This window comes from Dama dama, chromosome 2, assembly GCF_033118175.1.
Source record: "Dama dama isolate Ldn47 chromosome 2, ASM3311817v1, whole genome shotgun sequence".
Taxonomy (NCBI): domain Eukaryota; kingdom Metazoa; phylum Chordata; class Mammalia; order Artiodactyla; family Cervidae; genus Dama; species Dama dama.
Window position 1 is genome coordinate 1,254,104 of NC_083682.1, and position 24,687 is coordinate 1,278,790.

A 24,687-nucleotide genomic window follows, 5' to 3' on the forward strand; every position below is an offset into this window, starting at 1 on the left:
AAGGTACAGGGTAAACTGTTTTTTTTTTTTTTTTAAGATGGCAGAATACTGATTTATGTGAGGAAGGTAAATTACAGACTTGTAGGGAGTAATACAAGTGAGAATCATCACAGCAATGATTCACTTGCAGTGAACAGACCCTGCAGAGGAGCAAGCGTCAGTGACCAGGCTGGTCCCACGAGGCTGGTCCTCCACTAAACTACTGGACGTTGTCTAAACATGCATTGACACGGGTAGTGACGGACCAATGGATGCCACTGTCTCCAAACTAATCACACAGCCGATTCTACCATCTCCCAGAGGGCTGTATGGGAACTGAGCAAACATTCTGCAAAGATGTGGAAGCAGAAAATTCAGGGATCACCAGAGAGGGAGAGTCACCCTCCAGGTGTGGGGCCTGGGCCCTGAGAGGCAGGGCTGGGTCAGGACAGGAGGCAGAGATGGGGGGACCTGGCACCTGAGCCTCACACATCAGGGGCAGTGATGGTGGCGGGTGGTACTCGGGGCCTTTCTTATTGTCGGGAGACGCTGTGAGTGTTCTTCAGACATGCTTCACTGGTGCTCACATTGGATCCTGGAGACGGGAGTAGCTCTAAGCCCCTTTACATGTGATGGGACCATGGCCCCACTAGGCAGGCACTCAGAGCCTGGACCACATTGGAGGATACTGGCTGGGCCTGGCTCCTGGGGAGGAAGGTGGGGGCACTGTTGGTGTCCACAGCTAAGACAACCTGGAGGTGGGGTGGGGGCTTACGCTGGAGAACTAGGTACCAGAGGGAAGATGGACCGGGTTCATACAAAAAAAGTGACTGAATTTTCAAAAATATAATCTTCAGCAAGTAAAAGGAAAAAATAAAATCTGTAGCACAGCACATATGTCAATTTCAAATAAAAACATCAAAGATACACTGTGTTTCCCAGATCTTCTTTCTTGAGGGAAATTGGGGAGATCAGAGGAGTCCAGCCCCTCCTTAACAGGGTGCCAGGATGGGAATAACACAAACCAAGTCAGGGAAAAACAGCTTTCAGAAGAAACTTGTGACGCAGATTTGATGGTAATCTCCTGGTTCCCTTTAGAAGATACCAGGAGAATTAACGAGGGGATGAAGAGGAGATTCCGCAGTTCACAGTGTACACCCCAGCATCCGTTGCTGGTCCCTGCTCTGATCATCATTTGTCATCACTCAGGATTAATCCCCACGTTATGGGTTCCCATCAGGGCCTCTCCCATCGCTCTTCTTTGATGTGAGTCAGTCCCCAGGGATGGGTCCTTATCAGGCTCTTGTCGAGGAGCCGGGGGTCCTGCAGTGCTGGCCTGGCCCGTAGGGATGGAGCCTGTTTTCTAGGACTTGCAGGAGGCTGTGTCCACAGGTGCTGTTTCAGGGGGACTTTGCTCCCATCAGGTGTTTGCAGATGTTGCTCCTGCATCTCTGGGTTTAGGATGTTTCCAAGAGACAGGGCTCAAATTGACCAGATAGCCATAGCCTCCCCACCCCATGGCCCCAGGACTGGGGAACTGGTGTTTTTGCAACATTTCTTAAAACCTGTGGAATTCTATGTGTAATCTTATGTCTTCGTCCTGAGCAGTTTGTATCTGTTTTCCCCTGAAACATGTTGTCCTCTTTCCAGCTTAGCTTGCAGATTTTCCTTCAGGTGGTGGAGAGTTTCTTATATTTGAAGAATACATTTCTGTCCCACTCACCGAGTCTTTACCGCTTGTACTGACCTGGTGCTCACGGCCCCCACCAGGCAGCTGCTCACCCCTGGCGATGTCACAGCTCTGCGCTCCCACCAGCGCGGTGAACCCCCCGGGTCTTTTTTCTTCCCGATTCCCCTTCTCAGTTTGTGCCTCCGTCCGGCTCCGTGCTCTTCTGTCTCATGTGTTCTGTCTGCAATGGTCTCTGATGGTCAGTTTGTGTCTATAGGGCTCCACTTCCCAAACTTCTGTAGTTGTATCATTTCATCTATGATGTCACTATTCAAATGATTCTGCCATATTTGAATTTACTGTATCGCTTTGTATTCCTACTGTATGTGTGGGAAATGCACTTTTGTTTCCTGGATCGTGTTTTGATTGAGACTGATTGCTCTTCCCTTCTTCAGCTTCTCTGCCTTTTAAGTGGGGATTTCAGTCCGTTTACATTTACTTAAAGGACTTGTTGGCACGCAGGGGCACACTTTGGTCCCCTTGCGTATTTCGGGCTGTTCTGCAGGTTTTTTCTTCTCTTTCTTTCTCTTCTTTTACAATGTGATGGTTTTCTGTAGTGGTGTGCCTTGATTCCTTTCTATCTTTTTTGTATCTTCTGCTGGTATTGATTTCTGATACTGTGAGGCTAAGATGAAATTCTTAAGAGTCATGACAGCTTATGCATTTGGCATATTATTTGCATTTATATTTGTGTATGATTATGTACTCACAGATTTCAGCCCAACTGAAAAATTAATGTTTACATGTCTCTAGTTTGTCTCCTGGGAGTCTTCTAGAGTTTGGTGCCTCATTCCAGTGGCGTGACTGAGTAGCCTTTCTTTGTTATGTTCCTTTCTGGATAACAAGGTGTTCCAGATTCATCTTGGTACTTCCGTTTTTCCAGAAGACTCAGGTCCCCTTAAGAGACATAAAGAGATTGTCCCAGAGCAGTCTTGGCACAGGGGTGCTCATAGCTCCCGGGTTGGTAATTTTTCTAGGTCTTTCAATGGGATAGAACACTGTTTTTTTTTTTTTTTAAGATAATATTAATACATATCGTGATTTCATTTTGCTATTTCTAACTCAAATATAGCCACAGGCCCTGAGGCTGGAGTCACATCCCCCAGAGCGTGGAACAGTGTGCTAATGTGTCTGGTGGACCCCCAGTCACCGCCTCTGAGTGGGCACCCTCCCCAGGTATGAGAGGACTTATTTTCACTTGGGGGTCTTTAGAGTAAGCCTTCATTCCCTGTGGTCCTTTGATGTCTTTAGGTTCACAGAATCCTGCAAAGTGGTCTCAGGCCTGAGCCAGTGAGGAGGGGCTCCTGAATCCTTCCTGCTGAGCCGTCAGCACAGCAGGGCCTTACCCTTCCCGGAGGCCCCCCCAGCGATGAGCTGCCCCAGAAGGAGGGTCTCCTGTGATGAGAGATGCTCGTGTGTCATCAGGCGGCGCGTGTCAGTTCATCCTCACCCTCTGACGCTGAGACCCAGGAATGCTTCCGTGCCCTTTCGTGCTCCGCATCGGGGACCAGACCGGTAGCCCCGTGCTTAAGGACTTCTGGTGCATATGCCTCTCTTTGAAATCCTGCTGGGCTTCTCCTCAGACACATCCACGTATCTGTACATCAACACACAACTTTGCATCGAATTAAAAAACTCCATATCAGACCTGGTGTCCATCCATGGACTGCAGGCTCCACATTAAGAAGTTCCTACAAGCGGAGGCCGCAGGGAAGGGGAGAGAGCGGTGTTGCCCCTTCTTGTTGCTGTGGGATCCCGGGGACTCGGTGGTGGATCACATGGGGTTTCCCTCCTCTGTCACCTGAAGCCAGAATCCACAGACAGCTGAGGTGCAGGGACAGCAATATGTAAGATGACAAAATGCTAGTTTATTTGAGCTTGGAAAGTTTTAGGCTTGTAGAGAGGGCTACAAGTGAGAATATTCATAATAGAGATTCACTTTCAGGGAATAGAGCAGGGACAGGAACAAGGATCAGCTACCAGCGTGGCCCCCGCCAGGCGGGTCCTCCGCTAAACTGCTGGACGTTGTCTACACCCGCATTGCCACAAGGTTCTGTTCAGTCACTCAGTCGTGTCCCATTCTTTGAGACCCCGTGGACTGCATCACAACAGGCTTCCCTGTCCTTCCTCAACTCCTAGAGCTTGCTCAAACTCATGTCCATCAAGTTGATGATGCCATCCAGCCACCTCATCCTCTGTCGTCCCCTTCTCCTCCTGCCTTCAATCTTTCCCAGCATTGGGATCTTTTCCCATGAGTCAGTTCTTCACATCAGGTGGCCAAAGTATTGGAGTTTCAGCTTCAACATCAGTCCTTTCAATGAATATTCAGGACTGATTTCCTTTAGGATGGACTGGTTGGATCTCCTTGCAGTCCAAGGGACTCTCAAGAGTCTTCTCCAACACCACAGTTCAAAAGCCTCAATTCTTCAGTGCTCAGGATTCTTTATGGTCCAACACTCACATCCATACATGACCACTGGAAAAACCATAGCTTTGATGAGACAGACCTTTGTTGGCAAAGTAATGTCTCTGCTTTTTAATGTGCTGTCTAGGTTGGTCATAGCTTTTCTTCCAAGGAGCAAGAGTCTTTTAATTTCATGGCTGCAGTCACCATCTGCAGTGATTTTGGAACCCAAGAAAATAAAGTCTCTCACTGTTTCTATTGATTCCCCATCTATTTGCCATGAAGTGATCAGACTGGATGCCATGATATTAGTTTTTTGAATGTTGATTTTTAAGCCAACTTTTCACTCTCCTCTTTTACTTTCATCAAGAGGCTCTTTAGTTCTTCTTCACTTTCTGCCAAAAGGGTAGTGTCATCTGCATTTCTGAGGTTACTGATACTTCTTCCGGCAACCTTGACACAAGATAGTGATGGATGGATAGATGCCACAGTCTCCAAACTAATCATACAGCCGATTCTACCAACTGGCAGAGACTTTGTGAGAAACTGAATAAACACCTCTGAGATGATGTGGAAGTAGGAAGGTTCCAGGATCCCCAGGGAGGAGGAGTCACCCTCCAGGTGTGGGGCCTGGGCCCTGAGAGGCAGGGCTGGGTCAGGACAGGAGGCAGAGACGGGGGGACCTGGCACCGGAGCCTCTGAAATCAGGGGCAGTGATGGAGGCGAGTGGTGCTCGGGGCCTTTCTTATTGTTGGGGGATGCTCTGAATGTCCTTCAGACGTGCCTCTCTGATGCTCACATCAGATCCTGAAGAAGGGCATAGCTCTTAGCTCCTTTCCGTGTGATGGGACCACAGCCTTCCTAATCAGGCACGCAGAGTCCTGACCACACAGGTGGATGCTGGCATGGGCTTGGCTCCTGGGGAGGAAGGTGGGGGCACTGCTGGTGTCCCAGAGGTGGGGTACGGGTATTTTTTATTGGCAAAGCAGAGAGAAGATAGACTGGGTTTCTACAAAGAGACTTTGTAGAAGTTTTTGGATTATTATTCACAAATAGAATATTCAGCAAGTAAAAGGAAAGAAACAAGGTCTGTAGCACAACATGTTTGTCAGTTTCCAGGAGAAACATCAAAAGCCACACTGTGTTTGGCAAGGCATAGATACATGCCTGGTTATCTTTAAAGTGCATTGACATTTGTTCTTTCTTAGAGGAATGTGGAAAAATCAGGAAGGGTCCTGTCCATTCTCACAGGAAGGAACTCAAACCAAGTAAAGTACAGTTTTCAAAGGAAATTTGTATACAAGCTTTGGTGATAATCTCCTGGTTCCCTTTAGAAGATACCAGGAGAATTAGCAAGGGGATGAAGAGGAGATTCCGCAGTTCACAGTGTTACACTCCAGGCCTCCATCGCTGGTCCCTGCTCTGATCATCATTTGTAATCACTCAGGATTAATCCCCATGTTATGGGCTCCCATCAGGGCCTCTCCCATCGCTCTTCTTTGATGTGAGTCAGTCCCCAGGGATGGGTCCTTGTCAGGCTCTTGTCGAGGAGCCGGGGGTCCTGCAGTGCTGGCCTGGCCCGTAGGGATGGAGCCTGTTTTCTAGGACTTGCAGGAGGCTGTGTCCACAGGTGCTGTTTCAGGGGGACTTTGCTCCCATCAGGTGTTTGCAGATGTTGCTCCTGCATCGCTGGGTTTAGAATGTTTCCAAGAGACAGGGCTCAAATTGACCAGATAGCCACAGCCTCCCCACCCTATTGGCCCGGGCCTGGGGAACTGGTGTTTTTGCAACATTTCTTAAAACCTGTGGAATTCTACTTGTAATCGTTTTATGTCTTCATCCTGAGCAGCTTGTATCTGTCTTCATGGAACATGTTATCCTCTTTCCAGCTTAGCTTGCAGATTTTCCTTCAGGTTGTGGAGAGTTTCTTATGTTTGGAGAATACATTTCCATTCCACTTACCGAGTCTTTCCATTTGTACTGAGGCTTGTGTTCACTGCCCCCACCAGGCAGCCGTTCACCTCTCTGGTGACGTCATAGCTCTGCGTTTCCCATGGCAGATGGCACGGTGAACTTCGGCTATCGAATCTGTAGCCATCTCTGCCCTGTCCAGGCTTCTCTGTTTCATATGTTGTGACTATAATGATCCCTGATTGTCCTTTTTTGTCTATAGGGCTTGGCCTCTCTCTTTTCAAACTTCTATAGCTGTATCATTTCAACAGTGGGTCTTGTTCAAATGCTTCTGCCATATTTTAATTTACTGTTTCCAAATTAGGAAATGACTATGGCAAGGCCGTAGTACATCATGCGAAATGCTGGGCTGGTTGAATCACAAGCTGGAATCAAGATTGCCTGGAGAAATATCATCAGCCTCAGATATGCAGATGCTAATGGCAGAAAGTGAAGAGGAATTAAAGAGCCTCTTGGTGACGGTGAAACAGGAGAATGAAAAAGCTGGCTTGAAACTCTACATTCACACAACTAAGATCATAGTATCCAGTCCCATTCCCTAGTGGCAAATAAAAAGGAAATAATTGGAAGTAGTGACAGATTTTATTTTCTTTTGCTCCAAAATCACTGTGGTAGGTGACTGCAGTCATGAAATTAAAAGACAACTGCTCCTTGGAAGAAAAGCTATGACAAACCTAGATGGAGTATTAAAAAGCAGAGCCATCACTTTGTCGACAAATATCTGTTTAGTCAAAGCTGTGGTTTTCCCAGTAGTCATGTACGGATGTGAGACCTGGACCATGAAGAAGGCTGAGAGCCGAAGGATTGATGCTTTCAAATTGTGGTGCTGGAGAAAACTCTTGAGAGTCCCTTGTACACATGGAGAGCGAACCAGTCAATCCTAAAGGAAATCAACGCTTTCAAATCAACCCAGTGAATACTCATTGGAAGGACTGATGCTGAGGCTGAAGCTCCAATACTTGGGCCACATGATGCAAAGAGCTGACTCATTGGAAAAGACCCTGATGCTGGGAAAGACTGAAGGCAGGAGGAGAAGGGGACGACAGAGGATGAGATGGCTGGATGGCTTCACTGATTCAATGCGCATGAGTTTGAGCAAGCTCAGGGAGATGGTGATGGACAGAGGGTCCTGGCTTGGTGCAGTCCATGGGGTCACACAGAGTCAGACATGACTGAATGACTAGCACACACAGGCTTTTCTCTCATCAGCCCATCACCTGAGGGGCTCGGCTGGTGGTAAAATCAGGTTCTGGTGCAGCCTGGGTTTTAGACTGATGAATGCTTTATGAGATAAAGGACGTCCCTCATGTTGTGTGTGTGCTCGGTCATGTCCGACTCTGTGCCATCCCAGGGACTGCAGCCCGCCAGGCTCCTCTCTCCATGGGATTTCCCAGGCAAGAATACTGGAGTGGGTTGCCATTTCCTGCTCCAGGGGATCTTTCTGACCCACGGATTGAACTTGTATCTCCTACATTGGCAGGCAGATTCTTTACAACTGAGCCACCTGGGAAGCCCATCCCAAATGTCAGTTCAGTTCAGTTCAGTTGTTCAGTCATGTCCCGATTCGTTGCGACCCCCATGGACAGCAGCATTCCAGGCTTGCCTGTCCATTACCATCTCCCAGAGTTGGTCAAACCCATGTCCATTGAGTCCATGATGCCATCCAACCATCTCATCCTCTGTCATTCCTTTCTCCTCCTGCTTTTGATTTTTCCCAGCATCAAGATCTTTCCCAGTGAGTCAGTTCTTCACATCAGGTGGCCGAAGTATTGGCATTTCAGCTTCAGCATCAGTCCTCCCAATGAGTATTCAGGACTGATCTCCTTTAGGATGGACTGGTTTGATCTCTTTGCAGCCCAAGGGACTCTCGAGAGTCTTCTCCAACACCACAGTTCAAAAGCATCAATTCTTCAGCACTCTGCTTTCTTTATAGTCCAACTCTCACATCCATACATGACTCCTGGAAAAACCATAGCTTTGATTAGACGGACCACTGTCGCCAAAGTAATGTCTCTGATTTTTAATACGCTGTCTAGATTGGTCATGGGTGTGAATACCTCTGAGCTCAGAGGGGACAGACGCCATGCTGTTCCTCCTGCGACCACACGATGGCGCTGCAGGACCTCCCAGGCGCCGGCCCTCAGGCCTGCAGGCAGCTCAGCCCAGGTGGAGGCAGGGCGTCCCCCTGAAGTTACAGAGAGAAAGGCTTGTATCCAGGTGCAGACAGTGTATTAACCTGTCCAGAGAACTCCCAGTAACTGTCTCTGAGTGGGCTCCCTCCCCAGGTATCGGAGGACTTATTTCTTCACTTGGGGGTCCTTAGAGTAAGCCTTCATCCCCTTTGATGTTTTGATCACCTCTAGGGTAACTGAGTCCTGCAAAGTGGTCTCAGGTCTGAGCCGGTGAGGAGGGGCTCCTGAAACCTCCCCGCTGAGCCGTCAGCACAGCAGGGCCTCGCCCCTCCCGGAGGCCCCCCCAGCGATGAGCTGCCCCAGGAGGACGGTCTCCTGTGATGAGAGATGTGTGTCGTCAGGCGGTGCGTGTCAGTTCATCCTCACCTTCTGACGCTGAGACCCAGGAGTGCTTCCGTGCCCTTTCCTGCTCTGCATCAGGGACCAGACCGGTGGTTCAGTTCAGTTCAGTCGCTCAGTCATGTCCAACTCTTTGCTACCCCATGGACTGCGCCGCGCCAGGCCTCCCTGTCCATCACCAACTCCCGGAGTCCAGTAGACCCATTTTTAAATGCTCTCCTAGAATATGCTCCTCTTTGAAATTCTAATGAGCTTCCCTTCAGACAAGTCTGCACATCTACACGTCAACACCCAACTTTGCACAGAATTTTAGACTCGGTTCTACTCCTCACATCCACCCACGGCCTTCAGACTCCAAGTGGAGAACTGGTGACAAGCACAAGCATCAGAGAGGAGGGGAGAGGGGCACGTCCCCTTCCGTTTTCTCCTGGGCCTCCAACGGGACTCGGGGGGTGGGTCAGGTGGGCTTTCAGGCCCGTCTCCTGAAACCAGAATATACCGAGAGCCGAGGTGCAGGGCAACAATGTGTAAGACGATAAAGCCTATTGTATCTGAGCTCGGTGAACTGCGGGCTGGGAGAGAGGGTTACAAGTGAGAATATTCACAGCAGTGATTCGTTTTAGGGGATAGTGCAGGCACAAGAGCGGCGTCAGCCACCAGGCTGATCGTCCACTGAACGACTGAACATTGTCTAAACCTGTGTGGACGCAAAGTAGTGAGGGGTGGAAGGATGCCTTTGTCTCTGACTAACCACACACGCAACTGTACGAACTCCCAGAAGGCTTTTCAGGAAATAACGAACAATTCTGCAAAGATGTGGAAGCAGAAAGGTTCAGGGATCAAGAGGGAGGGAGTCACCCTCCAGGTGTGGGGCCTGGGCCCTGAGAGGCAGGGCTGGGTCAGGACAGGAGGCAGAGATGGGGGGACCTGGCACCTGAGCCTCACACATCAGGGGCAGTGATGGTGGCGGGTGGTACTCGGGGCCTTTCTTATTGTCGGGAGACGCTGTGAGTGTTCTTCAGACATGCTTCACTGGTGCTCACATTGGATCCTGGAGACGGGAGTAGCTCTAAGCCCCTTTACATGTGATGGGACCATGGCCCCACTAGGCAGGCACTCAGAGCCTGGACCACATTGGAGGATACTGGCCGGGCCTGGCTCCTGGGGAGGAAGGTGGGGGCACTGTTGGTGTCCACAGCTAAGACAACCTGGAGGTGGGGTGGGGGCTTACGCTGGAGAACTAGGTACCAGAGAGAAGAAACACTGGGTTCATACAAAGAAAGGTGACTGAATTTTCAAAAATATAATATTCAGCAAGTAGAAGGAAAGAAATAAAATCTGTAGCATAGCATATGTGTCAATTTCAAATAAAATTATCAAAGCTATATTGTGTTTCCCGGATCTTCTTTCTTGAGGGAAATTGGGGAGATCAGAGGAGTCCAGCCCCTCCTTAACAGGGTGCCAGGATGGGAATAACACAAACCAAGTCAGGGAAAAACAGCTTTCAGAAGAAATTTATGACGCAGATTTGATGGTAATCTCCTGGTTCACTTTAGAAGATACCAGGAGAGTTAACGAGGGGATGAAGAGGAGATTCCGCAGTTCACAGTGTACACACCAGCATCCGTTGCTGGTCCCTGCTCTGATCATCATTTGTCATCACTCAGGATTAATCCCCACGTTATGGGTTCCCATCAGGGCCTCTCCCATCGCTCTTCTTTGATGTGAGTCAGTCCCCAGGGATGGGTCCTTGTCAGGCTCTTGTCGAGGAGCCGGGGGTCCTGCAGTGCTGGCCTGGCCCGTAGGGATGGAGCCTGTTTTCTAGGACTTGCAGGAGGCTGTGTCCACAGGTGCTGTTTCAGGGGGACTTTGCTCCCATCAGGTGTCTGCAGATGTTGCTCCTGCATTGCTGGGTTTAGGATGTTTCCAAGAGACAGGGCCCAAATTGACCAGATAGCCACAGCCTCCCCGCCCCGTGGGCCCGGGCCTGGGGAACTGGTGTTTTTGCAACATTTCTTAAAACCTGTGGAATTCTACATGTAATCATCTTATGTCTTAATCCTGAGCATTTTGTATCTGTTTTCCTCTGGAACATGTTATCCTCTTTTCAGCTAAACCTACAGATTTTCCTTCAAGTCATGGAGAGTTTCTTTATTTAGAAAATAGATTTCAACTCTGTTTACTGAGGTGGTTACCGACTGCAGTGAGGCTGGGTGTTCAGTGTCCCCACGTCTGCTCACCTCTGCTGATGATACACCTCTGCCTTTTCACCTGCTTGGTGAACCTCCCAGGTTTTTTTTTTTTTTTTTTTCTGGTGCAGCTGTTCAATTTCTGATGATCTCTGGTTTCTCCACGCTCTTCTCTTTCATGTTTTCTGTGTATCGATCGCTCATGGTCCCTTCTTTCTATCGATCTCTACACGTTCCTTTCCATTCCTCCTATAGTTTTATTACAACATCTCTGATTCCTGCTGAAATGATTCTGTCATGTATTTTAATTCAGTATATAATAAAAGCATTTGTAGGAATTGCACTTTTTCTACTGGATTATGTTTTAATTGAGACTTTCTGTTTCAGTTCAGCTTCTCTATGTGTTTATTTGGAGAATTTGAGTCCTTTGCATTGATTACTGCTGGTTAGGGCCTTGCTCTTGTCATCTTGTCAATTGTTTCTTGCTGTTCTGCAGCTTATTTTTTCTCCCTTCCTTTCTTTCTTCCTTTGTGACTTGATGATTCTCTGTAGTGGAATGCCTTGGTTCCTGTGTCTTTCTCTTTTCTGTATCCATGGTAGAATTTTACTTCTGATTACCATGAACCTGCAGTGATTTTGAACCCCAAGAAAATATAATCTGCCACTGTTTTCTTTCTTTCCCTTTATATTTGCCATGAAGTGATGGGACCAGATGCCTAGTCTTTTGAATGTTGAGTTTTAAGGCTGCTTTTTCACTCTCCTCTTTCATCTTCATCAGGAGTCTCTTTAGTTCCTCTTCACTTTCTGCCATTAGGGTGGTGTCATCTGCCCAGCTAAGGTTGTTCATATGTCTCCTGGTAAACTTAATTCCAGCTTGAAAGAAAAGCTATGACAAATCTGGACAGTGTATTAAAAAGCAGAGACATCACTTTGCTGACAAAGGTCCATATAGTCAAAGCTATGGTTTCTCCAGGAGTCATGTACAGATGTGAGAGTTGGACCATAAAGAAAGCTGAGTGGTAATGAATGGATGCTTTGAATGTAGTTCTGGGAAAGACTCTGAAAGTCTCTTGGACGAAAGGAGACCAAGCCGTCAATCCTAAAGGCAAACAACTGCAAATATTAATTGGAAGGACTCATGTTGAAGCTTTAGTACTTAGGCTATGTAATGCAAGAGTCGACTCATTGGAAAAGACCCTGATGCTGGGAAAGATTGAGGGCAGGTGGAGAAGGGACGACAGAGGATGAGATGGTTGGATGATATCACCCAATCAATGGACATGAGTGTGAGGATACTCTGGGTGATAGTGAAGGATGGAGAATCCTGGCATGCTGCCGTCCAAGGGATTGCAAACAGTCAGACATGACTTAGCAACAGAACAACAATGGCATCTATAAAACTTAGATGAGGCATCTTACAGTTATACTAAGCTATGCCTTTTGCATGTTATTATAGTATTATTGGTGTGTGATTGTGGACTCTGAGATTTAAATATATTTGACCATTTGAAAACTGGTGTTCACATTGTCTCTAGTTTGTTTTCTGGGAGTCTTTTCAAGTTCCTGCCTCACTCTAATGGCATGACCGAGTAGTCTTTCTTTGCTATCTTCCTGCTTCCTCGGATCACAAGGGGTTTCAGGTTCACATTCTTCATTTCCAGACCCATCTCTCTAGGAAACCCAGGCCCGGTTCAGGTATGAGGAAGGTGTTTCACCAGAGCAGTCTCAGTGCTGGCGTGCTCACAGCGACGGGCGTGGGCATTCCCTAAATCTTTCAGTGGAACAGAACACCACGTTGTGAGATAGTACACGTCCCGATTTCAGCTGCCGTTTGTGATTCACGTGCAGCACAAGAGCCACACACAGCCAGCGCTCCCACAGCTGGGGCCACGGGCCCAGCAGCCCAGGGCAGGGGGTGTGAGGGTGGAGCCGGGCGGAGGGGCAGCTGGAGAGAGAGTGCAGGTGCCCAGGGTGGGGCCTCCTGGGCCCGAGGGTCTGCCTCCCTGTCCGGGGAGAGGCGTGAGCTGGACAGAGGGTCGCTTCCTGGGTCTTGTGCTGCGTCCGCAGGGGTCTCTCTGCCTCACGTGACCTGAGTCCTCTCTGTTCACACAGTCCTTTCTGCACCTTGCTGTCAGCCTTGTTTGTGGAATCTTGTTCTTGGGGAAGGTGCCCCCCAGCATGTGACACTCGTTTGATGGCCACGGGCGTGGAGGTGCAGAGAAGGTGGAGACTCACTCTGATCTTGGTCTTGGGAAGTGATGCTGAGCTCGGGCCTGGATCAATCTTGTGTGATGTCACCTTTGAAACCACTTCTGCGGCTTTGGAGGGTCCCAGACCCTCACCTTCCTTATGTGCAGGGGGCTCCCGTCCAGCGGCTATTCTGGCCTTCGGTGTCTCGTCTATGCAGGACTCTATGGAGATCCTCAGGCTTGGTGAAACCATGGAGTAAGGTGCTTATCCCAGGATTTTCCTCATGCTCCATCTAGGAAGGTGCTCCTGTGATAACAAGGAGGTTGGTTCTGGTCTTCTGAGACCTCTCTCCTCAACCCATCACCTGGTTGGCAGGGTTGACAGGTAAAATTCAGGATAGGCGGAGTCGGGATTTCTCACAGGTGCTTCTGAAGGAAGAGGTTCGTCCAGGGGTCCCGTGGGTGTGAACACTTCTGAGCTCAGAGGGGACGAAGGCCATGCTGTTCCTCCTGCGGCCACACGATGGCGCTGCAGGGACACCCAGGAGCGGCCTCAGGCCTGCAGGCAGCTCAGTCAGGTGTTCCCTGGAAGTTACAGAGAGAAAGGCGTGTATCCACGTGCAGTGTGTTAAGGTGTCCAGAGAACTAGTAACTGCCTAAGGGTGGGCTCCCTCCCAGATATCAGACGACTTATTTCTTCACTTGGGGGTCCTTAGAGTAAGCCTTCATCCCCTTTGATGTTTTGATCAGCTCTAGGGTCACTGACGGAGAAGGCAATGCCAGCCCACTCCAGTACTCTTGCCTGGAAAATCCCAAGGACAGAGGAGCCTGGTAGGCTGCAGTCCATGGGGTCCCACAGAGTTGGACACGACTGAAGTGACTTAGCAGCAGCTGCAGCAGGTCACTGAGTCCTGCAGAGTGGTCTCAGGCCTGAGCCGGTGAGGAGGGGCTCCTGAATCCTCCCCGCTGAGCCGTCAGCACAGCAGGGCCTCGTCCCTCCCGGAGGCCCCCCCAGCGATGAGCTGCCCCAGGAGGACGGTCTCCTGTGATGAGAGATGCTCACGTGTCGTCAGGCGGCGCCTGCCAGTTCATCCTCACCCTCTGACGCTGAGACCCAGGAGTGCTTCAATGCCCTTTCCTCCTCCGCATCGGGGACCAGACTGGTAGCCCCGTGCTTAAGGACTTCTGGTGCATATGCCTCTCTTTGAAATCCTGCTGGGCTTCTCCTCAGACATGTCCACATATCTGCACGTGAATACATAACTTTGCATCGAATTGATAGAGTGCATATCAGAGCTGATGACCATCCATGGACTGCAGGCTCCACGTTAAGAATTTCCTAGAAGCGGAGGCCGCAGGGAAGGGGAGAGAGCGTCGTTGCCCCTTCTTGTTGCTGTGGGATCCCCGGGACTCGGTGGTGGATCACGTGGGGTCTCCCTCCTCTGTCACCTGATACCAGAGTTGACTGGGAGCCGGGGCAGGTGCTGCAGTGCTGATCAGGGCGAGTTACAGGCTGTAGAGACGGTAACTCAGGAGAACACGCATCACAGAGGTTCTCTTGCAGGGAACAGAAGGTGCAGAGGAGCAAGGGTCAGCGACCAGCATGACCCCCCAGGCTGGCTGTCTACTAAAGTACTGGGTGTTGTCTATGCCTGCGCTGATGCAAGGTGGTGGTGGATGGATAGATGTTGTTCACCCCAAACCACACAGCCAATTCTCTGGACCCCTAGAGACTCTGCGAGGAAATGAACGAACAATTCTGAAATGAAGTGGAAGCAGAAACGTTCGGCGATCCGGATGAGGGGCAGTCACCCTCCAGGTGTGGGGTCTGGGCCCTGAGAGGCAGGGCTGGGTCAGGACAGGAGGCAGAGACGGGGGGACCTGGCACCTGAGCCTCACACATCAGGGGCAGTGATGGTGGCGGGTGCTGCTCGGGGCCTTTCTTATTGTCGGGAGGCGCTGTGAGTGTCCTTTAGACGCGCCTCTCTGATGCTCACATCGGATCCTGGAGATGGGCGTAGCTCTAAGCCCCTTTCTGTGTGATGGGACCATGGCCTCACTAGGCAGGCACTCAGAGCCAGGACCACATCGGAGGATGCTGGCCAGGCCTGGCTCCTGGGGAGGAAGGTGGGGGCACCTCTGGTGTCCACAGCTAAGACACAGCTAAAATGGGGGCTCATGCTGGAAAACTAGGTACCAGAGAGAAGATGCACTGCGTTCATACATAAAAGACAGAATTTTCAAAAATATAATATTCAGCAAGTAGAAGGAAAGAAATAAAATCTGTAGCATAGCATATGTATCAATTTCAAATAAAAACATCAAAAGATACACTGTGTGTTCCAGGTCTTCTTTCTTGCGGGAAATTGGGGAGATCAGAGGAGTCCAGCCCCTCCTTAACAGGGTGCCAGGATGGGAATAACACAAACCAAGTCAGGGAAAAGCAGCTTTCAGAAAAATCTTATGACGCAGATTTGATGGTAATCTCCTGGTTCCCTTTAGAAGATACCAGGAGAATTAACAAGGGGATGAAGAGGAGATTCCGCAGTTCACAGTGTTACACTCCAGGCCTCCATCGCTGGTCCCTGCTCTGATCATCATTTGTCATCACTCAGGATTAATCCCCACGTTATGGGTTCCCATCAGGGCCTCTCCCATCGCTCTTCTTTGATGTGAGTCAGTCCCCAGGGATGGGTCCTTGTCAGGCTCTTGTCGAGGAGCCGGGGGTCCTACAGCTCTGGCCTGGCCCGTAGGGATGGAGCCTGTTTTCTAGGACTTGCAGGAGGCTGTGTCCACAGGTGCTGTTTCAGGGGGACTTTGCTCCCATCAGGTGTTTGCAGATGTTGCTCCTGCATCGCTGGGTTTAGGATGTTTCCAAGAGACAGGGCCCAAATTGACCAGATAGCCACAGCCTCCCCGCCCCGTGGGCCCGGGCCTGGGGAACTGGTGTTTTTGCAACATTTCTTAAAACCTGTTGAATTCTACATGTAATCATCTTATGTCTTAATCCTGAGCATTTTGTATCTGTTTTCCCCTGGAACATGTTATCCTCTTTCCAGCTACACATGCAGATTCTCCTTGAAGTCATGGAGAGTTTCTTATATTTAGAAAATAGATTTCAACTCTGTTTACTGAGGTCGTTACTGATTGCAGTGAGGCTGGGTGTTCAGTGTCCCCACGTCTGCTCACCTCTGCTGTTGATACACCTCTGCATTTTCACCTGCTTGGTGAACCTCTCAGAGGTTTTTTTTCTAGTGCAGCTGTTCAATTTCTGGCCATCTCTGGTCTTCTCCACGCTCTTCTCTTTCATGTTTTCTGTGTAACGATCGCTCATGGTCCCTTCTTTCTATAGATCTCTACATGTTCCTTTCCATTCCTCCTATAGTTTTATCACAACATCTCTGATTCCTGCTGAAATGATTCTGTCATGTATTTTAATTCACTGTATAATTAAAGCATTTGTAGGAATTGCACTTTTTCTACTGGATTATGTTTTAATTCAGACTTTCTGTTTCAGTTCAGCTTCTCTATGTGTTTATTTGGGGAATTTGTGTCCTTTGCGTTGATTACTACTGGTTAGGGCCTTGCTCTCGTCATCTTGTCAATTGTTTCTTGCTATTCTGCAGCTTATTTTTTCTCCCTTCCTTTCTTTCTTCCTTTGTGACTTGATGATTCTCTGTAGTGGAATGCCTTGGTTCCTGTGTCTTTCTCTTTTCTGTATCCATGGTAGAATTTTACTTCTGATTACCATGAAGCTCCCGTGATTTTGGAGCCCAAGAAAATATAATCTGCCACTGTTTTCTTTCTTTCCCTATATATTTGCCATGAAGTGATGGGACCAGATGCCTAGTCCTTTGAATGTTGAGTTTCAAGGCAGCGTTTTCACTCTCCTCTTTCATCCTCATCAGGAGACTCTTTAGTTCCTCTTCACTTTCTGCCATTAGGGTGGTGTCATGCTGGAAAAGACTCTTCAAGGTCTCCTGGACTGTAAGGAGACCAAACCTTCAATCCTAAAGGCAAACAACTGCAAATATTCATTGGAAGGACTCATGTTGAAGCTTTAGTACTTAGGCTATGTAATGCAAGAGTCGACTCATTGGAAAAGACCCTGATGCTGGGAAAGATTGAGGGCAGGTGGAGAAGGGACGACAGAGGATGAGATGGTTGGATGATATCACCCAATCAATGGACATGAGTGTGAGGATACTCTGGGTGATCGTGAAGGATGGAGAATCCTGGCATGCTGCCGTCCAAGGGATTGCAAACAGTCAGACATGACTTAGCAACTGAACAACAATGGCATCTATAAAACTTAGATGAGGCATCTTACAGTTATACTAAGCTATGCCTTTTGCATGTTATTATAGTATTATTGGTGTGTGATTGTGGACTCTGAAATTTAAATATATTTGACCATTTGAAAACTGGTGTTCACATTGTCTCTAGTTTGTTTTCTGGGAGTCTTTTCAAGTTCCTGCCTCACTCTAATGGCATGACCGAGTAGTCTTTCTTTGCTATCTTCCTGCTTCCTCGGATCACAAGGGGTTTCAGGTTCACATTCTTCATTTCCAGACCCATCTCTCTAGGAAACCCAGGCCCGGTTCAGGTATGAGGAAGGTGTTTCACCAGAGCAGTCTCAGTGCTGGCGTGCTCACAGCGACGGGCGTGGGCATTCCCTAAATCTTTCAGTGGAACAGAACACCACGTTGTGAGATAGTACACGTCCCGATTTCAGCTGCCGTTTGTGATTCACGTGCAGCACAAGAGCCACACACAGCCAGCGCTCCCACAGCTGGGGCCACGGGCCCAGCAGCCCAGGGCAGGGGGTGTGAGGGTGGAGCCGGGCAGAGGGGCAGCTGGAGAGAGAGTGCAGGTGCCCAGGGTGGGGCCTCCTGGGCCCGAGGGTCTGCCTCCCTGTCCGGGGAGAGGCGTGAGCTGGACAGAGGGTCGCTTCCTGGGTCTTGTGCTGCGTCCGCAGGGGTCTCTCTGCCTCACGTGACCTGAGTCCTCTCTGTTCACACAGTCCTTTCTGCACCTTGCTGTCAGCCTTGTTTGTGGAATCTTGTTCTCGGGGAAGGTGCCCCCCAGCATGTGACACTCGTTTGATGGCCACGGGCGTGGAGGTGCAGAGAAGGTGGAGAGTTGCTCAGAGCTTGGTCTTGGGAAGTGATGCTGAGCTTGGGCCTGGATCGATCCTGTGTGATGTCACCTTTGAAACCACTTCTCCGGGTTTGGAGGGTCACGGCCCCTCACCTTCCTTATGTGCAGGGGCTGCTGTCCAGGGGCTATTCTGGCCTTCGGTGTCTCGTCTATGCAGGACTCTATGGAGATCCTCAGGCTTGGTGAAACCACGGAGTAAGGTGATTATCCCTGGATTTTCCTCATGCTCCATCTAGGAAGGTGCTCCTGTGATAACAAGGAGGTTGGTTCTGGTCTTCTGAGACCTCTCTCCTCAACCCATCACCTGGTTGGCAGGGTTGACAGGTAAAATTCAGGATAGGTGGAGTTGGGATTTCTCACAGGTGCTTCTGAAGGAAGAGGTTCGTCCAGGGGTCCCGTGGGTGTGAACACTTCTGAGCTCAGAGGGGACGGCCGCCATGCTGTTCCTCCTGCGGCCACACGATGGCGCTGCAGGGACACCCAGGAGCGGCCCTCAGGCCTGCAGGCAGCTCAGCCAGGTGTTCCCTGGAAGTTACAGAGAGAAAGGCGTGTATCCACGTGCAGGCAGTGTGTCACGGGGGCTAGAGAAGTCCCCGTAACTCCCTCTGGGTGCGCTCCCTCCCCAGGTATGAGAGGACTTGGGTTTCCTTGGGGGCCTTTAGAGTAAGCCTTCATCCCCTTTTTTGTTTTCATTATATCTGGGGTCACTGAGTCCTGCAGAGTGGTCTCAGGCCTGAGCCGGTGAGGAGGGGCTCCTGAATCCTCCCCGCTGAGCCGTCAGCACAGCAGGGCCTCGCCCCTCCCGCAGGCCCCCCAGGGATGAGCTGCCCCAGGAGGAGGGTCTCCTGTGATGAGAGATGCTCACGTGTCGTCAGGCGGCGCCTGTCAGCTCATCCTCACCCTCTGACGCTGAGACCCAGGAGTGCTTCCGTGCCCTTTCCTCCTCCGCATCGGGGACCAGACCGGTAGCCCCGTGCTTAAGGACTTCTGGTGCATATGCCTCTCTTTGAAATCCTGCTGGGCTTCTCCTCAGACATGTCCACATATCTGCACATCAACACACAAGTTTGCATCAAATTCAAAGACTGCATATCAGACCTGATGTCCATCCATGGACTGCAGGCTCCACGTTAAGAATTTCCTAGAAGCGGAGGCCGCAGGGAAGGGGAGAGAGCGTCGTTGCCCCTTCTTGTTGCTGTGGGATCCCCGGGACTCGGTGGTGGATCACGTGGGGTCTCCCTCCTCTGTCACCTGATACCAGAGTTGACTGGGAGCCGGGGCAGGTGCTGCAGTGCTGATCAGGGCGAGTTACAGGCTGTGGAGACGGTAACTCAGGAGAACACGCATCACAGAGGTTCTCTTGCAGGGAACAGAAGGTGCAGAGGAGCAAGGGTCAGCGACCAGCATGACCCCCCAGGCTGGTTGTCTACTAAAGTACTGGGCGTTGTCTATGCCTGCGCTGATGCAAGGCGGTGGTGGACGGATAGATGCTGTTCCCCCCAAACCACGTAGCTAACTCTACGGGCTCCTAGAGACTCTGCGAGGAAATGAACAAACATTTCTGAAATGACTTGGAAGCAGAAAGTTTGGTGATCAGGACGAGGGGCAGTCACCCTCCAGGTGTGGGGCCTGGGCCCTGAGAGGCAGGGCTGGGTCAGGACAGGAGGCAGAGATGGCGGGACCTGGATCCTGAGCCTCTGAAATCAGGGGCAGTGACGGTGGCGGGTGGTACTCGGGGCGTTTCTCGTGTGTCGGGAGACACTCTGAATGTCCTTCATACGTGCCTCACTGGTGCTGACATCCGATCCTGGAGATGGGCGTAGCTCTAAGCCCCTTTACATGTGTTGGCACTATGGGCCCTGTAGGCAGGCACTCTGAGCCCGGACCACACAGGTGGATGCTGGCCGGGCCTGGCTCCTGGGGATTGAGGTGGGGGAGTGCTGCTATCCACAGCTAAGACAACCTGGAGGTGGGGTTGGGCTTACTCTGGAGAACTAGGTACCAGAGGGAAGATGGACCGGGTTCATACAAAATAAAGTGACTGAATTTTCAAAAATGTAATCTTCTGCAAGCAAAAGGAAAGAAATAAAATCTGTAGCACTGCATATGTGTCAATTTCAATTAAAAACATCAAAAGATACACTGTGTGTCCCAGGTCTTCTTTCTTGCGGGAAATTGGGGAGATCAGAGGAGTCCAGCCCCTCCTTAACAGGGTGGCAGGATGGGAATAACACAAACCAAGTCAGGGGAAAACAGTGTTCAAAAGAAATTCGTGACGCAGATTTGATGGTAATATCCTGGCCCCTTTAGAAGATACCAGGAGAATTAGCAAGGGGATGAAGAGGAGATTCCGCAGTTCACAGTGTTACACTCCAGGCCTCCATCGCTGGTCCCTGCTCTGATCATCATTTGTCATCACTCAGGATTAATCCCCACGTTATGGGTTCCCATCAGGGCCTCTCCCATCGCTCTTCTTTGATGTGAGTCAGTCCCCAGGGATGGGTCCTGTCAGGCTCTTGTCGAGGAGCCAGGGGTCCTGCAGCTCTGGCCTGGCCTGTTAGGATGGAGCCTGTTTTCTAGGACTTGCTGGAGGCTGTGTCCACAGGTGCTATTTCAGGGGGACTTTGCTCCCATCAGGTGTTTGCAGATGTTGCTCCTGCATCGCTGGGTTTAGGATGTTTCCAAGAGACAGGGCTCAAATTGACCTGATAGCCACAGCCTCCCCGCCCCATGGGCCCCGGCCTGGGGAACTGGTGTTTTTGCAACATTTCTTAAAACCTGTTGAATTCTACATGTAATAGTTTTATGTCTTCATCCTGAGCGTTTTGTATCTGTTTTCCCCTGGAACATGTTATCCTCTTTCCAGCTAAACTTGTAGATATCCTTCAATAATGGAGAGTTTCTTGCATTTGCAACATTACATTTCAGTTCCCCTTCTGGGATCTTCACCGCCTGTACTGAGGCTGTGTGTTCACTGCCCATACCTCTGTTAACTTCTCTGGGTTTGTAATATGTTTCCATATTCACCATGTTTCTGCATGGTGAATGTCTCAAATGCATTTTTTTTTTTGTTATATCAGACTTTAATTTCTAGTCATTTCTGAACTGTCCACCCATTTCTGTTTATTGATTCTATTTATAATGATCATGAATGCTAATTTTTATCTATAGGTCTCCACTTTTTTCTTTTATGAATTCTATAGTTTTATTATTTCATTTATGAGGCCTGCTGAAATGGTTCAGCCATATTTTAATATACAGTGTAGCTCAAATATCTATATGTAATGCACTTTGTTTCTGGAATTATGTTTTAATTTAGATTTTCTTTCCTTTCCTTGAACTTTTGTATATCTTTTGATTGGAGATTTTAATCCATTTACAGGTGAGGTAATCACTGAGAGGTATGCACTTACTCTTGACATCTAGTTGATTGTTTCTGGCTTTGGTAGTTTGTTTTTCTTTTTGTTTCTCTCTTGCTATCTTCTTTATTTATTTGATGATTTTCTGTAGTGGAATGACTTGATGCCTGTCTCTATCTTTTGCTTATCTTCTGCAAATTTTAAGTTTCTGATTACTATGAAGCTTACATGAAACATCTTATAACAGTTTGTGTATTTTGCATATTATTTGCTATTATTTGAGTATACCTATGTATTCATAGATTTCAGCACATTTGATGTGTATCAGTCCATTTGAAATATTGGTTTTCACATTGTCCCGTGTGTTTCCTGGGGTCTCTTCCAGGGTGATGCCTCAATCCTTGGCTTGACCTGAGTAGTCTTTGTTATCTTCCTGCTTCCTGGGACAACAAGAGGTTCCAGTTTCACCTTGTCCTTTTCCACATCCATTTCTCCAGAAAACTCAGGTCTCATTAACATACGAGAAATGGTCTTGCACCACAGCAATTTTGGTGCTGGAGTGCTCGTAGCTACTGGGCTGGTCATTTTTCTAGCTCTTTCAATGGAATAGCATGCTATTTTTTATAGGGACAATACTCATCAATATTTCATGTTGCTTTTTTAATTCAAATGTACCACAACACCACATATAGCCCCCTCCCCCATAGCTGGAGCCGCAGCCCCCAGAGCAGCCAGAGCAGCCCATGGTTCTGGGGGGTTGAGGGTGGAGCAGGTCAGAGGAGCAGGTGGAGAGAGAGCAGGTGCTCAGTGCGGGGCCTCCGGGGCCAGGAGCCTTCACACCCCTGCCGGGTCGGGCTGACCCTGGGCACGTGCTCACTTCCTGTTCCTGTCTGTGCCGGTTTCCCAGGGAGTCACTCTGTCCTCACGTTTTCTGACTCCCCTCTGTTTATTTGGTCCTTGCCCTCTGTGCCGTCAGTCACATTTGTGGAACATTGTTCTCAGCTGAGAAAAGAGGAGAAATGAAAGGCCAGGGAGAAAAGGAAAGCTACACCCATCTGAAGGCACAGTTCCAGAGAACGGCAAGGAGAAATAAAAAAGCCTTTTAAAGGAATAGTGCAAAGAAATAGAGAAAAACAATAAAATGGGAAAGACTAGAGATCTCTTCGGAGAAGGAATGGCAGCCCACTCCATTGTTCTTGCCTGGAGAATCCCAGGGACGGCGGAGCCTGGTGGGCTGCCGTCTATGGGGTCACATAGAGTCGGACACGACTGAAGTGACTAAGCAGCAGCAGCAGCAGAGATCTCTTCAAGAAAATTAGAGATGCCAAAGGAACATTTCATGCCAAGATGGTCACAATAAAGGGCAGAAATGGTATGGACCTAACAGAAGCAGAAGAAATTCAGAAGAGGTGACAAGAATACACAGAAGAACTATAGAAAAAAGGTCTTAATGACCCAGATAACCATGATGGTGTGATCTCTCACATAGAGCCAGACACTCTGGAGTGTGAAATCAAGAAGGCCTTCGGAAGCATCACTATGAACGAAGCTAGTGGAGGTGAAGGACTTCCAACTAAGCTGTTAAAAACCGTAAAAGATGATGCTGTTGAAGTGCTGCCCTCAGTATGCCAGCAAATTTGGAAAACTCAGCAATGGTCACAGGACTGGAAAAATCAGTTTTCATTCCAATCCCAAAGAAAGGCAATGCCAAAGAATGTTCAAACTACCACAAATTTACACTTATTTCACATGTTAGCAAGGTAATGCTCAAAATACTTCAAGGTAGGCTTCAACAGTACGTGAACTGAGAACTTCCAAATGTCAAAGCTGGATTTAGAAAAGGCAGAGGAACCAGAGGTCAAATTGCCAACATCAGTTGGATCATCAAAAAAGCAAGAGAATTTCAGAAACACACCTAATTCTGCTTTATTGAGTACACCAAAGCCTTTGACAGTGTAGAGATGGCAATACCAGACCACCTTACCTGCCTCCTAAGAAACCTGTAAGTAGGTCAAGAAGCCATGGTTAGAAATGGACATGGAACAATGGATTGCTTCCAAATTGGGAAAAGAGTACATCAAGACTGTATATTGTCACCCTGCTTATTTAACTTATATACAGAATATATCCTGTGAAATGCTGGCCTGGATGAAGCACAAACTGGAATCAAGATTGCAGAGATAACCTCAGATATGCAGATGACACCACCCTTATGGCAGAAAGTGAAGAGGAATTAAAGAGCCTCCTGATGAAGGTGAGAGGGGAGAGTGAAAAAGCTGGATTGAAACAGTGAAAAAATGAAGATCATAGCATCCAGTCCATCACTTCATGGCAAACAGATGGGAAAACAATGGAAACAGTGAGAGACTTTATTTTCTTGGGCTCCAAAATCACTGCAGATGGTGACCGCGGCCATGAAATTAGAAGACGCTTGCTTCCTGGAAGAAAAGCAGTGACAAACCTCAACGGTGTGTTAAAAAGAAGAGACATTACTTTGCCTACAAAGGTCCGTATAGTCAAAGCTATGATTTTCCAGTAGTCACGTACAGATGTGAGAGCTGGACAATAAAATGCCTGAGCACTTTTGAACTGTGGCATCAATTGGAGAAGGTTGTTGAGAGTCCCTTGGACTGAAAGATCAAACCAGTCAATCCCAAAGGAAATCAGGCTGAATATTCATTGGAAGGACTGATGCTGATTCTGAAGCTCCAATATTTTGGCCACCTGATGTGAAGAGCTGAGTCACTGGAAAAGACCCTGATGCTGGGAAAGATTGAAGGTGGGAGGAGAAGGGGACGACAGTGGATGGGATGGTTGGATGGCATCAGTGACTCAATGGACATGGGTTTGACCAACTCCAGGAGGTGGTGAAGGACAGGGAAGCCTGGCGTGCTGCAGGCCATGGGGTCACGATGAGCTGGACACGACTGAGGGAATGAACCATGACCTTCTCAGTGAAGATGACCAGTCCGGCCTGTTGTTCTCTTTAAATGACCACAAGTGTGGGTGCAGGGAGTGGGTGCTGACTCACTGAGAGCGTGTTCTTGAGAACTGATGTGGAGCCCGTGGTCTATATTGATCCTGTGTGGCAGCATCTGTGCAACTTTTTCTGGTTTGGATCTGGGACACACAGATGCCTTGCCCACTGGGAGCTCCTGTCCAGGGGTATTTCTGGC